At 37.3% G+C, this 14,353-nt stretch overlaps 1 long non-coding RNA gene across 1 annotated transcript in view; it reads left to right on the plus strand.

Annotated features, from left to right (window-relative positions):
- The first annotated feature begins 1,061 nt into the window (after positions 1-1,061).
- LOC310902066 overlaps positions 1,062-14,353 on the plus strand; it is a 128,964-nt gene continuing 115,672 nt past the window's right edge. Inside the window, exons 1-3 of the long non-coding RNA XR_014586458.1 lie at positions 1,062-1,632; positions 1,821-3,047; positions 5,674-5,753. This is a non-coding gene — a long non-coding RNA (uncharacterized lncRNA). The remainder of the gene's footprint in view (positions 1,633-1,820; positions 3,048-5,673; positions 5,754-14,353) is intronic.

Below are 14,353 nucleotides of genomic sequence, written 5' to 3' on the forward strand. Positions count from 1 at the left end.
CAGAGAAGCTCCAGTAAAGTCATCAAAAGTCAGTCTCTTGCATTAGATGCTAATGTTCTGCTTGACCTATTCCTGCAATTGAGAAGGCTGTTTTTTAAACTAGTCACTAAAATTCAGAAAACCGTAAACCAGCGAACAAAGAGAAGTGACATTCATTTAATGTTAAATAATTTAAAAGGAAATCTTTTCATTACTTATAGGAAAAAGACAGTTATGAAATAATGGAATGCAGATTTTGGCACAGTTATTAAAGGTAAAGATTGAGCGAATACTTAAAAGGACATCTCTTATCTATAGTGTTTTTATTAGATTTACAGTTCCAGATTTTATGTTTTTTTTTGTTAGTTTTTGTTTTGTTTTGTTTTACATCCAAAACTTTAAGTGGCAGCCTTGGGTTCCTCCTGTCAAATTACAATAAATGACTTAATTTTTTGTATGAACGTCAGCAAAACAAAACTGCCACTTTCATAAGTCAATGAAGTTTTAATAATCACACATTCTGCAGTTGCTTGAAAATGCATTTTACATGCTGTAGTGCTCTTCTGAAAGGGAAATGATTCGTTAAAAACAATCATGTCTGATCAAACCTCACCCAGTCTAGCCCTTGTGAAGATGCTGCAGAGCTATGTCTTAAAAGGATATATTTAATTAAAGAGAAGCCCTGGTAGGCAAAATGATCTTCTAACCCTGCAGGAATGGAACAATGAGTGACAGGAAAGAAGCAACTCTAGTTTGATGTGAGGGACTCCTATGAAGAGGAAGGAAAAATCTCATCAGGAGACCTTCCATCTGCTTCAGGATGTACTGAAATTGAAAGGATTGCATGTTCCAAGGATAAAATTGTACATATAACTGTGCTGATTCATGTGAAGTGGCTTCTTTTCTCCATGTTACTAGGCTGAGAAGAGATATCTGCTAGTCTAAGAGATTACTAGAAATTCCAGTTGTGGTTATCTTCCGATTTTGATTCTCCATTGAATTCTGCTCTAGGTCTATACTTTTCCTGCTGCTCCCATTCCATTTTGTACATCACTAGCTAATCTAGTGGATGACGTGAACTAGTAATGAACTAATGCAGTGGGAGTAACAATTAGTTAAGACTACCATGGGAGCACTAATACTTGTTTGGGAGCGAGATATTGTGGTCTCCCACAACTCACTGTGCAAATGGGTGAAATTAGCACGGTTTTATTGCTTATTGTTACAAGTCATTCAAAACTGTAGTTCTTGAAGGATGAAAGCCTTCCCCTCTGAAGTTAAGAATTTGTGTTATTCAAACCCCAGGTAAATCTTTCAATATACAGTGGATAGATTTATTGATATAATCTTTCTTTGTGGATTGCCTACAAAACTGAAAGTTAAAAATCGTATAGAGCAACTTACCAGTCGAGATGAAGGAACTGTAAACACAGACAAGGAGAACGTTATTTACTGTAAATAAGAAATTATTTGTTTAATGTTCTCAGCACAAGCATTTTCTGTTTTCAAAGTTGACTTCCTTTTCTCTTGCACACTTCAGGCTGGAAATAATGTAATTGCCTTGTTAAAAACAACCTGAATAGCCACAAAGACCAAAAAGAGAAGTTCTTTTCACAGACCAAGCAAGGAATAAGCCAGACTGGGAATGTCAAGGTATTTTTTCTGGCAATTTTATACATGTAAACACAGTTACATGCATTTTTAACAGTCAGCCTGACATTCTTTATTTGTTTATAGTAACCTAGTAAAGACTGAATATCATAAAAAGGTGTGTTGCTGTCTTTTGTTTACCCATGGGATGATTTACAATTTGATAAATGTTTCTCTTTCTATTATTTTAGGCAGAATGCAGTAATTTGGCTTAGGATCATTAGATCTGAAGATTGTGTCACTCTGCTGGGAGGACAGCTTAAATGAACAGATGCCTGTTCCCCTGGACCTTTCAATTGTTAAAAAGAACCAGGCAGAATATCTGTCTGGGAATCCTTCCTGCTGCAACCAACCCTCTTGCCTGTGGTCAGCCAGCCTGGGCCAAGAGGGGAAGTTCAGTGGTAGAAACACTTGTGATATTTGGGATGACAGACATTGTCTATGTTCTGCCTATGTTGTGTCATGTCTTCACATGAAGTTGCTGGAGTACCTGTCCATGGCCTAGGGCTGCATCAGCAAAAGTATAACCAGCACCACTTGTTAGGCCACACATGGAGCATTGTGTCCAGATTTAGTGTCCACACTTCAAGAGAGTGATTGAAAAACTGTGAAAGATCTAGCAGGGAACTACCAAGATGGTTACAAGGACAGAGAACTTGAAATGTGAAGAAAGGTTGAAGGTCTTCAGTTTGTTCAACTTAGAGAAAAGAATGCTCAGAGGAAATGTAATCACAGTCTTGCAATACTGGAATGTATTTATAGACAAGACAGAGGTTCTCTTTTCCGTCCTCATCAGCAAGACATTTCAATAGGTTGCCCAGAGAAGTCGTGAACTGTTTCTCACAGGAAGTAATGAAGACTTAGCTTCCCAGAACCCTGGATAACCTAATCTGAAGTCTCACTTTTCAACAGGAGATTGGACCAGATGATTTCTGTATGTCCATACCACTCTAGGCTTTTCCATGGTTCTGAGATCAAGAGAGCATCTATCTATCACAGTGTGAAGCCTAATCATTGGCTAACCAGATATGGTGTCCACATCCACTATGTGCAAAGTGATCAAGTCTCTGAGATCATCCTTCACATCTGTTTCCTTCAAATAGTTTTGGGGGTGCCTTTGCTCTTTGCAGGTTTCTGCATTTTGAGAAGGTCACGTGTCATCCACAGCACCCATCCAGGGCCTGACTCCATGGTTTCTTCTTCGTTGTCTTGGAGCGACCATCTAGCTTTAGGGGACTTCTGAAGTGGATTTATGGAAAATCTGTCAGACCAGCAGAAGAACTTGTGATGCCTGCTTCTTCCAGATCCAGTGGACTGAAAGGGAACACAGGAAAACTCTTTCTAAAAAACACCAGGGCTGCTTGCAATTTTTAGATGCCTGACTGCTTAGTATGAGAGGCAGGATAGCACTTCCATGGGTGAGTCATATTTTACAAATTTAAAACACCCCAAAGCTGTGGGTATTTTCCTTTAGTATTTTGTATGTCCTTGCTGAGATTTATGATCTGCTTCAGAGAGGAATACAAACAACCCATCAATTAAATTTACAAAAATGAGGCACTCAGAAAATTCCACTCATTTTTAGTAAGATTAAATGTTTTTCTTGTGTCTTACATGCAAATCTCAGAAACTGTATCTTCAAAGATAAATGATGGTTCTAGTAGTAGTTATACAAAATAGGCAAATATTTCTCATTCAAAAGGTGTTTCATAAGCAATTGCACTCAAACTAGTACAACGGATGCCTACAGGCTAAAATTTTGATCATCAATGGAACTGACAGGTTTTTAAAAAAAATGTTAAAAATTTATTGTGGTACTTATTCAGTCAAAATTTAAGTAATAAATACCAAAAATAGAAATGAATCCTGTAAAAATATTATTTCTTATATCGTAGGAAATTGTGACTGGAAACTGATACTTAAAAATATTAGAACTGAAAGTTTGTCAGTGTATTTGGTACAAATCATAGAATCATAGAATGGTTTGGGTTGGAAGAGACCTTAAAGATCACCCAGCTCCAACCTACCTACCATGGGCAGGGACACCTCCCACCAGACCAGGTTGTCCAAAGCCCCATCCAGCACCTCCAGGGATGGGGCATCCACAGCTTCTCTGGGCAGCCTGTGCCAGGGCCTCACCAATCTCTGGATTTCTCCTTGTCCTATTTTATATCTTTTTATATATTTATATCATATCTGAACTGAATGCATTGCCAACAGTTCTGGCTAAGTATTTTGTTTTGCATTAAAATCCGGATCAGCTCCTTAAGAATAATGAGAAAAAGTTTCTTGCTTAGTAAAGTGTTGTTTGTTAATTCCAGTGGAATTGTTAATCCAGAACTGATTTTACTGAAAAAAAGTTATAATTTACAGAAGACTTACTATGACTTCTCATTAAAAAGGAATTTAATTTCACAAGTATCCTGAATGTCTGCTAGTAATCCTGACCACATTACTTGTGTGGTAAGACAGATCCACATAATGTAAGCAGAAGCAGCTTTGTTTCAGAAAACTGAATGCTTCATTACAGGATCATCTTGCTTAAAGCCTGTCTTAGGATCAAATTGTTACTGACAACAGTCTCACATTTCTGGTATCTCCTTATGGTTGGCTTGTCATTAGTTCAAGTAATTAGTTCCTTAACCCCTTTCTTGCTCTCTCTTTCCCATTTTTTTGTTGTGTATCTGTTATTTTTCTTCTATATATCTTATCTGTGCCACCTCTGGCCTTTCCTTTATCTTTTTCTTCAGAGTATTAATATGAAATTCTGGAGTGATCAATGCTTATCTGAATCTCTGTAACCATTTCTGAATCTACTATTAGTTTTTTGGGACCTCTAACATATTAGCTCTGTGCCTTATTTTTCTTACATCTGCCTTTTGAAATTTAGCCTTACATATAATGAATCTTATTTTTTTTATAACAGTTTAGCTATTCTCAGGCTGTTGACTTCTGGAGAGGAATTATTAATTCCTTTCTTTATGATACATACATTATGAATGAAAATATAACTTGAAATCTGAAGATATAGCCTTAAGAAATGGACAGATTCACATTTGAGTAACAATAAAGAGAAAAAAGTAAGCTGGACTTATACTGGAATGAAACAGAATTGTAATGCTTACTGACATAAGCCTCCCTACACCTAATAGCTTGTGCACATTTGTAAAATCTTTCAAAACAACAGTTGCCACAGTAGGAAAATAACCAGCTATGCAGACAATACCTTCTGTGACCTCAAGTCCTAGTCCAGAAAACAAATGTTTCGTTACTACTCGGTTGTTCTCAGTAGAGTCATAGTAATTTACCAAGAACTTATGCTGAGGGCTGATGTCCTTTGGGGAAGAAATCTTGTATTTCAGAAATCTGAGACATGCTGTGCAGACAAAATTAATGATGTTATAAAACATTATTATAATTACTCATGCAGAACTTGATTGATGCAGTATGTTCTGAAAGTTCCCATCATATTATTCGTAATTATCTTCTTTCTAAAAGCAACGAGATGTTCTGACTATACAGTTTCCCTTCGGGGAAGAAGTTTTTTGTGTCTTGCAACAGTTCTATAAAAAGATTCTTTATGCACTTAACAATAACACAAAAGTATAATTGTGATTTAGAATTTCTGAAGTATGTCAATTGGGATGGGCTGGTTTACTTATTGTAGCTGTCTACACTACGGAAAAAGGCATGTTGAAGTGCGAGTAGGTTGTGATATTTTTCATGGTATCTAAACCGTGTGATCAATCCTGGCAGAGCTGTATCAATTTGTTTACAACCCTATGGTTTTGACAGTGCACTATGAAGTCCTGGAAAACAGATGGCTGTTTTATCTTATGTCAGATGTATATGGGTTATAATGAAGGCCTATACCTCTTTCATCAGCATTTTCTCTCTTTTGCTGTTATATTTTTAAAGTTCATAAGCCTTTGGCAACAGCTAGATGAAGCCTAGTCAGATCACAATGTTGCATTTTCTAGATCTGTTATTTTCTGGATTTGCTCAGCTTCAGTAACATTTCTACATTTTTTTTTCTTTTTCCAGAGCCTGAGAGGCAGAAGAGGTAGACCAAACAGCTCTAACTGTGAACATTGTTCAGTGTACTAAAGGAACCAAAGGCTATGGTGAGTGATGTTTGCTTTGATATTATGATGTTAGTCTCCTATAACTGATCATTTATCTTCCATTGGTGAAATCATTTTTAATACTTTTGTGGAGAACCCATCTCTCATCTCTAACACTATGGATTTCCTTTGGTTACTGAGGTCTAGTTTTGTTTTGTAGAAACATTAGAAAGGCTACCATTACCATATTCAAAACAACTCTGTATATTTTGAATGACTCTATCCCAATTATCTCATTCTAGACTGTCTTCACTCATAATAATTTAGTATCTAAGTGCTACAATATCTTAGTGAATGTTGATTGCAGTTTTATTTTTGCGATGCAGTGAGTATTATTCCCATGTTTGATGAAGATCTAGACTACAAAGGATCTATTTATGTTAGAGTGTGTAACAATCCTGAGATTCCCAGATAGCACTGCTTAATTTTCTTGTGGAAATATACAGTGTAAAGTCATATAGAATAACTAGCTTTGGTCCTGGAAATGATACAGTTGTGTTGTGGTAGCTCTGCAATAGAACTGATTAGAACTGTTCCTCAAATTAAGATTGCTTTCTGCCTCTGGGTTTTGAATGTCTCTGGATGGTGCTGTCCTGAAAGAAAGAGCAGTGATGCGCCTAGTGGATGTGGCTCCGTGAAAGGTCAAGACATAGATGGCATGAACTTTGTTTTAATATTGATTTAGAACATGCAGGAAGAAAGCATGTTGACTAAGAGCACAGAAGTACTCCAAAATAATAAAATTAGTATTTTAGACCTAACTTGAGTGACTTGCCCTGTGTTACCCCAGGAATCCAAGCCAAAAGTTCAGTTCCACTCTCCTCTGTCTGTGCCTAAACACTTACACACTAGAACATCTCTTTTATTATGTCCTGTTTTCTTTACTCACTGTACAGTGTGGAAAATATACTACAAATCATATTGCTGTGTGGTTCTTTGGGCTTTTGTGGTTTCCTAGTATTAACAGGCTTGTCTGAAAAAGGAAACAATGCCAGGATTTTCAAGAATTCCAGCTTGGACACAGGGGAGTTGGATGGAACATTTCCTCTGCTCTATGTCATGGAGTTTAATGGTCAACTTTGATGCTCTGGCATTCAGGCTCCACTTGTGCTATTCAGAGTAGTGAAGCAATGCTCTGGTTCAGATTCCAGCTACAGTATGAAAATTTTAGTCTCTTTCCAAAATTGTAGGAGTGTAGAAAAACAGGACTGGAAGGGGCCTGAAGAAATCGTTTAGGTTATCCCCCTGACAAAATCTGTTTGCTCCATAGTCTTTCTGACAGCGGCAGAAATTATTAGGTAATGGCCTGAAACAAACTGAGTCATACAAAAGATCTGATTTACATTCTGGGTGAAATTTGGACTTATGCAGAAGCAAACATAAAACAGCCCATTTTCTCTCTTAAATTTGCATTAAGATTTAGGCTAACTCAATTCTGTATGATCTGTGTGGGTGGACAGCTGGGGCAAGAAATGTTTGATCCAGGGAGAGATGAAAATCTAGTGGGAAGGAGTCTTTTGTATTTTAGCCCACAGTGTGGTGTGCTTGACTAAATATTATTTTTTTTTTCTAATAGACTCAACTTTCTTTACCTCATAAATCACGTATCTCCACATTGCTGTCAGTATAGTAAGTCAAACTGAGGTTAACATATATATGATTAGTCCATAGCTGGCCATAGTTTGGAGAACTGTTATTAATAGCTGCTCAGGCTCTTGAATTTTAAACTAAATACACCAGCACTTTAAAGTTTCATAGTTTCACCTAATAGGAATACTCTAAAAGAGCTAGGAATGGATAATTTCTGAACATATATGCTGCAAATGAACTGGAATTGTTCAGAAAGATTAAACAGTGTTTATTTTTATGCTTGTTTCTCTCTGTACCTTATTATTTCAGAGGCTATATCTGGTGGTTGTAAATATGACAAATCTGGATTTATAAAAATATTTCACTGAAGATGCTTCAACTTTAAAGTGCAATCATAATTTAATAAATAAAAAGCTAATGATGTTGGTCCTAGACAGGAATAAAAGCTTAATGTAACTGTTCATGATATCATTGACTCCTCTACATTTCTGTTTTGTAAACTGAGGATCCACATAACTCTTCTTTCCTGAAGAGCACGAAGATAACTTGCAGCAAGTTTGCAACAGCATCTCTATTATCCTTCACACACAAGAAATGTGGCCATGTATAGATGGCCTTGTTCGCCATCACCACTAACGAGCATTTACATTTGTATCAGAGATAAGGTGTGCGCTTTTGGGGGGAAGATATAGCAACTATACTGGCAAATGTAGTTACAGTATTTTTCTATTTTTGAAGTGTACATAAACACATTTTCATGGTTGTCATCTTCAACACTGAAGTTTTTCTTTAAAGTTGGGACTAAAAGCTTAAATCAATATATTTAAAATTATGTCAGGCTTAGAGTATAAGAAATCATTGCTTATTAGTTGTATAATTCTTCTAAAATAGGTTAAAAGGATTCACGCACTGGATGTTTTGCTTTTTCAAGGCTACTGCGTTATAACAAAGTGACTATAGAGTTTTCTGACACTGTGATACCTGCTCTCCAGAGTATAAGACTCTGCATATTTTTCTTGTGATATAAAGAGTGGGAACTATAAATATTTGAAAGTTAACATTATGGTGAAGGCTTTTAAGGTACTGCTGTCACGTGAATTTAGGTTGTTACAAAACTGGTTTGAGAAAACCACTTTCTGTTTGTTTTTCAAAGGATTCATTTACAGATTAATTTGCCAAATCTCTTCTGATTAAATATTTCCTCACTCAACCTTTCACCCATCTGTTTCTCTGGAAGTATTTAAACATTACCAGTTTCACTTCAAAATAGCCTGTAAGCTGGTTTATATACTAGTTTCTAGAAGGAATAGATCATACTGATAGTTTAGAAGTACTAAATCCAATCTTTCTCCAAGTCTTCTTACTCTTACTTGAATTTCTCTGTTTTTAAACTTACAACTTTAAAACATTTAATTACTATATAAGTTTAAAAATAGACAAATTCAAGAGTATTTTATGTGCAATTCATTAGGGAAAAGAAATACAGAAGACAACATAGTAAGCAATGAAATGGGCAATTAGAATTTTTGATTTCATATTTTTCACAAGGAAGATAAAAATTATGTATGCCTCCTTGACATAGAATGTGACTTAAAATACAGTGGAGTTTCTTCGGTCCTCTGTCTGAGACTCTCCTTGTTCCTCCCCTCCCTCGACAAAGAAAAGGTACAGAACCATGACACACTTAAGTCCTAACTAACCTATGAAGTTTATGGTTTCCCCAAGGCACCACACGTTGTTTCAGATAGCCTCACTTGAACCCCTGACTCTGCAGAGCGAGACCAGAATTTTCTGTTCTGCCATCAGCCCCAGAACTCTTCCTCCCACTCAGGTGCCTTCCATCTCATTGGAAATTATCCCCTCACAGTAAGTTACCTAATGAGGAGGTGGGGAATGAGTGGGTTAGACAGAAGAGAAGGAAAAGGGCTCATGCTGATATCACTGGTAAGGAGATAAAAAATTGAGCCAGATGCTTGGGGAGGGATGGCAGAGCTTCTGTTTAAGTATTCCTTTCAACAAAATAAGATTTTTTTCTGCAATTCAATGTCATATGTGTGCACTTATAAATAGAAGTACTCTAAAATAATATAATTTGAAAAGTTGTTACAATAATTTTACATATTTTTCAAAATAAAGATTGGGGGTCTTCAGTGAGTTCTTACTAGGTCTATTTCTTAATTTTTTGCTTGCATGGGGACATTACAGTATGGCTTTGGTGGGTATTTTGTGGAACACCAATGATTTGCATAGCACAGTCTAAAAAAGTCAAAAGCACAGTGCTGCAGTACCTCTGTAGCTCTATAACAATAAAGCATTACTTTATGGTTACCCATTTTCATAGTGGGGTCTCATGATGGGGATTTCATTGTGAGAAGCTGTGCAGATGGTCATTTGTGTAGTCTCTGAGTTTTAATGTGTGAATGCAAACAAGCTGTTGATTTAAGGATATATGGAATGTACCTGTGTTAGGCCAATGGTCCGTCTAGGACAGTACTCTTTCTCTATCAGTGGCAAACAGTAGATGTTAATTACAGCTTGTGAACTTAACCTGGCCCTTATCTGCAGATCCTTCCCCTTGTACTGCCAAACCATTGGATGAAAGTTAACTATTTATTATATTTATTTTTTGTCTTTCTAAGTGTTTCACAGCTCAGCTTTAGTAAGAACTTTTGGTTGTTGTTTTTTCCTTTGCTGAACCAATGGTAAATCCTGTTTGTTATTGTAGAAATTAAATCTATTGTTTGTTTTACATTTAAGAAACTGTCTGTTGAACTGATGTCCTCCTGCATAGCTTTAAATGCATTGTTCTGTGGATTTAAGAGACTGCAAGCAGTGGATCTATCTGAAAAGCATACTTTATTGGCAACAATCACATATGCTCTATGAATCACTTAAAAGCTTTATGCAAAATTGCATATCTTACTTATCAAGCTGTAGATATTTTAATATCCACTTGTGTTAGTCAATTTAAATCAGGAATGGTGGTTAATCAAGTTGGTCATGGGTCTCCCCTAAACTGGAAAGCTAGTTCTTTAAAGCATGAGTGTTTATTGATGAAAGTTTTGAGGACCGAACTGATCACCAGGTACAAAACCTCATCCCGGTTCCAGTTATACTGCTGAAATTTGTTAACTCTGTCTGAGTGCCTCAGATTAGTTCTGAAGTTCTTTTTCATATATGCAGCTGCAACCATTGGTACTATTACTGCTTAGAAATGTTTGGAGCTGAAGTCATCTGAATTCTCTTTTATTAAAGTGTATTTGTGTACACTTAGCTTTTTCCACTTCTTTGCTCCAGAAACTCTTCTCTTTCTTTCTTACTCCCTTTAACATTCCTATCTTTTTCTTTTTCCCATTATTTGTAGCTGTACTTGGTTATTTACCACCTACTCTGTCATACTGTAGAACTGAGCGACCTCAGAGAATTTGCATTTTCTTACTTTTTACTTTTGTCTGGTTTCTCCTGCTTGTAACTTGGTGTGGATGGTTATCTGCATGAGAACCCCACTAGTGTGGGAACATGTACAGATGCTGCAAAAGCTTGGGATCAGCTTTCCAGACTCCCAATTGTTTTTAATGGAAGAACGAGTTGCAGCTGTGGCTGTAGTTGCATTGTTTTCCTATGATTCCTGTTGGCATATGGATCCAGCACTGTTGGCTGCTGGTGTAGTTTACCAGAAACATGGCTTTTCCGCAAACTAGCCAAATACCAGTAGTTTACAGCAGTTCTCTTCTAATCCCTTGTCTCCAGTTACCCCAGCAATTATTAGATCCAGCAGATAATTTGGCCCTAGATAATATGTAATTCCTTCATGATAAAAGGAGAATAGACCATTGTCAGAGTATGGGTACGCATGAAATGATACTCAGTGGAAGGTTAATTTCTTACATATTGTAAATATGAGTTTCTTTCCTATTTCCTGACTCCAACAAGAATTGCTGGTTTTGGAAGATTTGTATCAGGCCAAGTACTAGGTTGTTGTGTTCATTTGATTTTAGTCTGTTTTCAAAGTAACTCTTAATTAAAGAAGTTAACTCTTTCAAGCACAGGAAACTTATATTGATAGAAAAGATAATACTGTAGTTCTGGAGAACTGTGTGAAATGTGTTATGTCCATGTTGGCGAACAGCTGGTAAGAAATGCAGTATGCTGGAAACAACTTGATGGCAGGACAGAGATTCTGCAGAATACAATCCTACAGCAACTTAATTTCTCACTTCTAACTATTGGAAATGCATATAGCAGTGTAACTTAAGTGGATCCATTTTAATGGCTTTAAACAAGTGAAATGACACGCTGACTGCAGGCCTGTCACTTGACAATAGCTTGAGGATGAGCTCCATGACTTGAATAGGTTTGAACAATTTATGCATAGAACTGTCTAAGCAGCAGCTCTGCTTTGATTTCCACTATGGGCTGACCAGATTAGTATCATACTCATCCCAGAGATTTTAATCTTCACAATTATCAAATGACTTCGATATGTATTGAAACAGTTTCTAGCTGTCATAAAGAATTCATTCCCTTTAAGCTTTGCTGTTTTGGTTTATATCCTCTCGTTCCATCAAAACTGAGTCAAAAGTTTGTGCTTTTTCAGTGAGTTATGTCACATTCTAGATGCATTAAGAGTCTTCCTGTTGGGTTAGTGGTCATGTCAATGATAACAGCTTCTTTTCCATATTTTTTCATGTGACCAGGGACTCTGATTATCATAAGGAATATTTTGTCTGCAACAAATGTCAGATTGACCAAAAAATGTTTTAACCTATGCTTCCTCTTGGCTCTTTTTTTTTTTTTTCTTTTTTCTTTTTTTTCCCCTCAAGCTGGCTGGCTAGGACTTACCTCAGTTGTAGTTAGGCCACTATAAATTATGTCCTATCACTTAACTCTCTCATGAAGGCTTCAGGGAGCAAATGAGGTTAGACTGTCATAGAGCAGCGAGGGCTGGCAGCTCCACAAGTGAAGGTGAGCCTGGAGCTGAGTGCGGTGAAATGGCTGGCAGTACTCAAGTGGGGCATGCGTGGCAGGCCTGGTGGGGGGAACCAGGGCCGGGCACGGCCACCAGGAGAGGTCAGGAGTCACACATGGGGGGGGGTGGGTGGCAGTCTGCATCAGCAGGTCCCATGGCCAGGCACCAGCATCACAGCAGGAGGCATAGCTCAGGCAGGGGCCAAACGGTAGAGGCTCAGCTTGAAAGCAGCCCCCACAGGAAGGAAGGGGGCTCGGCCCTGGGCCTCAGCACTGCCTGGAGCCTCTCTCTGGTCAGCTGAGGAAAGGGGACAGCCTGCAGCTGCACTGTCCTGAGCTTGGCCTGGAGCCCAGGCAGACAAGCCTCGAGGATGGGAATGCTTTTAGGGCATTGGCATAGAATTTGCAGTCTTTAAACTTTTAAGAAATGTTGAACAGTGATATATTTAATTGCTTTTTTTTAATCACTTTCTAATTACTGTTTTTAATTGGATTTTTGATTTTTCTTCGTCTACTCTAAGCTGAAAATCCTTGACAAAATCCCTTGTTCACAGGAATTAAAGATTTCTGTTTTACCTCTTCCAAGCCTGTTATTGTTCTGCTGACGCACCAATAATTGAAACATTGTCACCTGAAGGATGACCCATGCCAAATGAAATATGTAAACTAGTTTTTTGCTTATTCTGTGTTGTTCTACTTTGTTGATGTTAAGTAGCAGCCTCTTAGGGAAATGTTAGCAGCTGTGCAGCATAATCAAGACATAATGAAAGGCTTGTGTTCTCTCACACATTCTGTTTAGTTCCATGAAATGCCTATCTCATAGCAAGACTGTCTTAAATGCTTTATGATCACAGTTCCGCCTTGCTTCTGGTCTGCCAGAGCAATTGTATTTGTAGAACTTTCCAAACTGAATGTACTAATTCAGAGTGAAAGCACCAAATCAAGAAAGAGGATTTTTTTTTTTTTTAAATTCTGTTATTGGTTTGGGATTTTATTTTTACTGTTTGTTCTGGCATAAATGAGAACAGGAAAGAGAATGGAGAGAATATGGGAAAGCTGTAAGCCTCATGGATGGCTACTGAAGCCAGAGCTTCAGTGGTCTACCTCCTGGGTGTATGAGTCTTTAATATTAAAGCATTTGATGCTACCAGTTTAGAGTATTCTCTCCATCTTGCAATTCTGCCCTTGCTGCTGCAGTCTCTGTTATATGGTATGACAATTCTTCAGTTTAAATAAACTGGCTTAAAGGGAGCATGAAGCGTGTGGGGAGCAGGAATACCTTGATTTTCCCACTGTTTCCTGTTGTCAAACTATGTATCTGGAATGCACCAAATTCCCTGTGGAAACACTTACTGCATGATGTACATGGGAAGACAATATTAGATACTACTCAGAGATTCTTACTAATAGTAAATCTTTGGTGATGGTCAATTTAAAATATAGATAATATTTTTAATAGGGAGGAGAAATAAGTATTTAGTGGTAATTTAAAGCCTTTTCTGAAAACAAGCACAGTCAGTTTTGAAGATTTCAAAATATGTACCAAGATGGGTGTGATGGGATTACTGCATGTGATTCAGTTTATGCCATAAAATACCGACATGAAGGCAAGAAGTAAAATGTGACTACTACCCAAATACCTAAACTTTCCTAATTCCTTTAATGTAGACACTTAAATGAGAAAAATGGGACCTTTTGCATTCCGATAACTTTAGGAAACCTTGTGCCACCTCTTAAGCTCTTAAATGACAGCAGTCCTCTCTGAACATCTGATTGAAGACAACAAGGTCATGGCATAGAAAGCAACTATCCAAGGATGTGAGACAGAAGGGCTTCTGACTTACCTTTATGGATCTTTTTGATTTTAGTTGGTTTAATGTAATAAACTTGTGACTGGTGTCACATTGCTTACAAAAGTAGACAGTGTAGTAGTAGTTAGAAATTCATGCTACTCTTCCCTGCTTGTTTTAGCCTTTCACACAATTGTTGGTATTTGTTTTGATTATAGAACTGAAGTGTTATAACAGTATAAGTATACTTTT

The sequence above is a fragment of the Anser anser genome (genome assembly GCF_964211835.1).
Source record: "Anser anser genome assembly, chromosome: 6".
In the NCBI taxonomy this organism is placed as follows: domain Eukaryota; kingdom Metazoa; phylum Chordata; class Aves; order Anseriformes; family Anatidae; genus Anser; species Anser anser.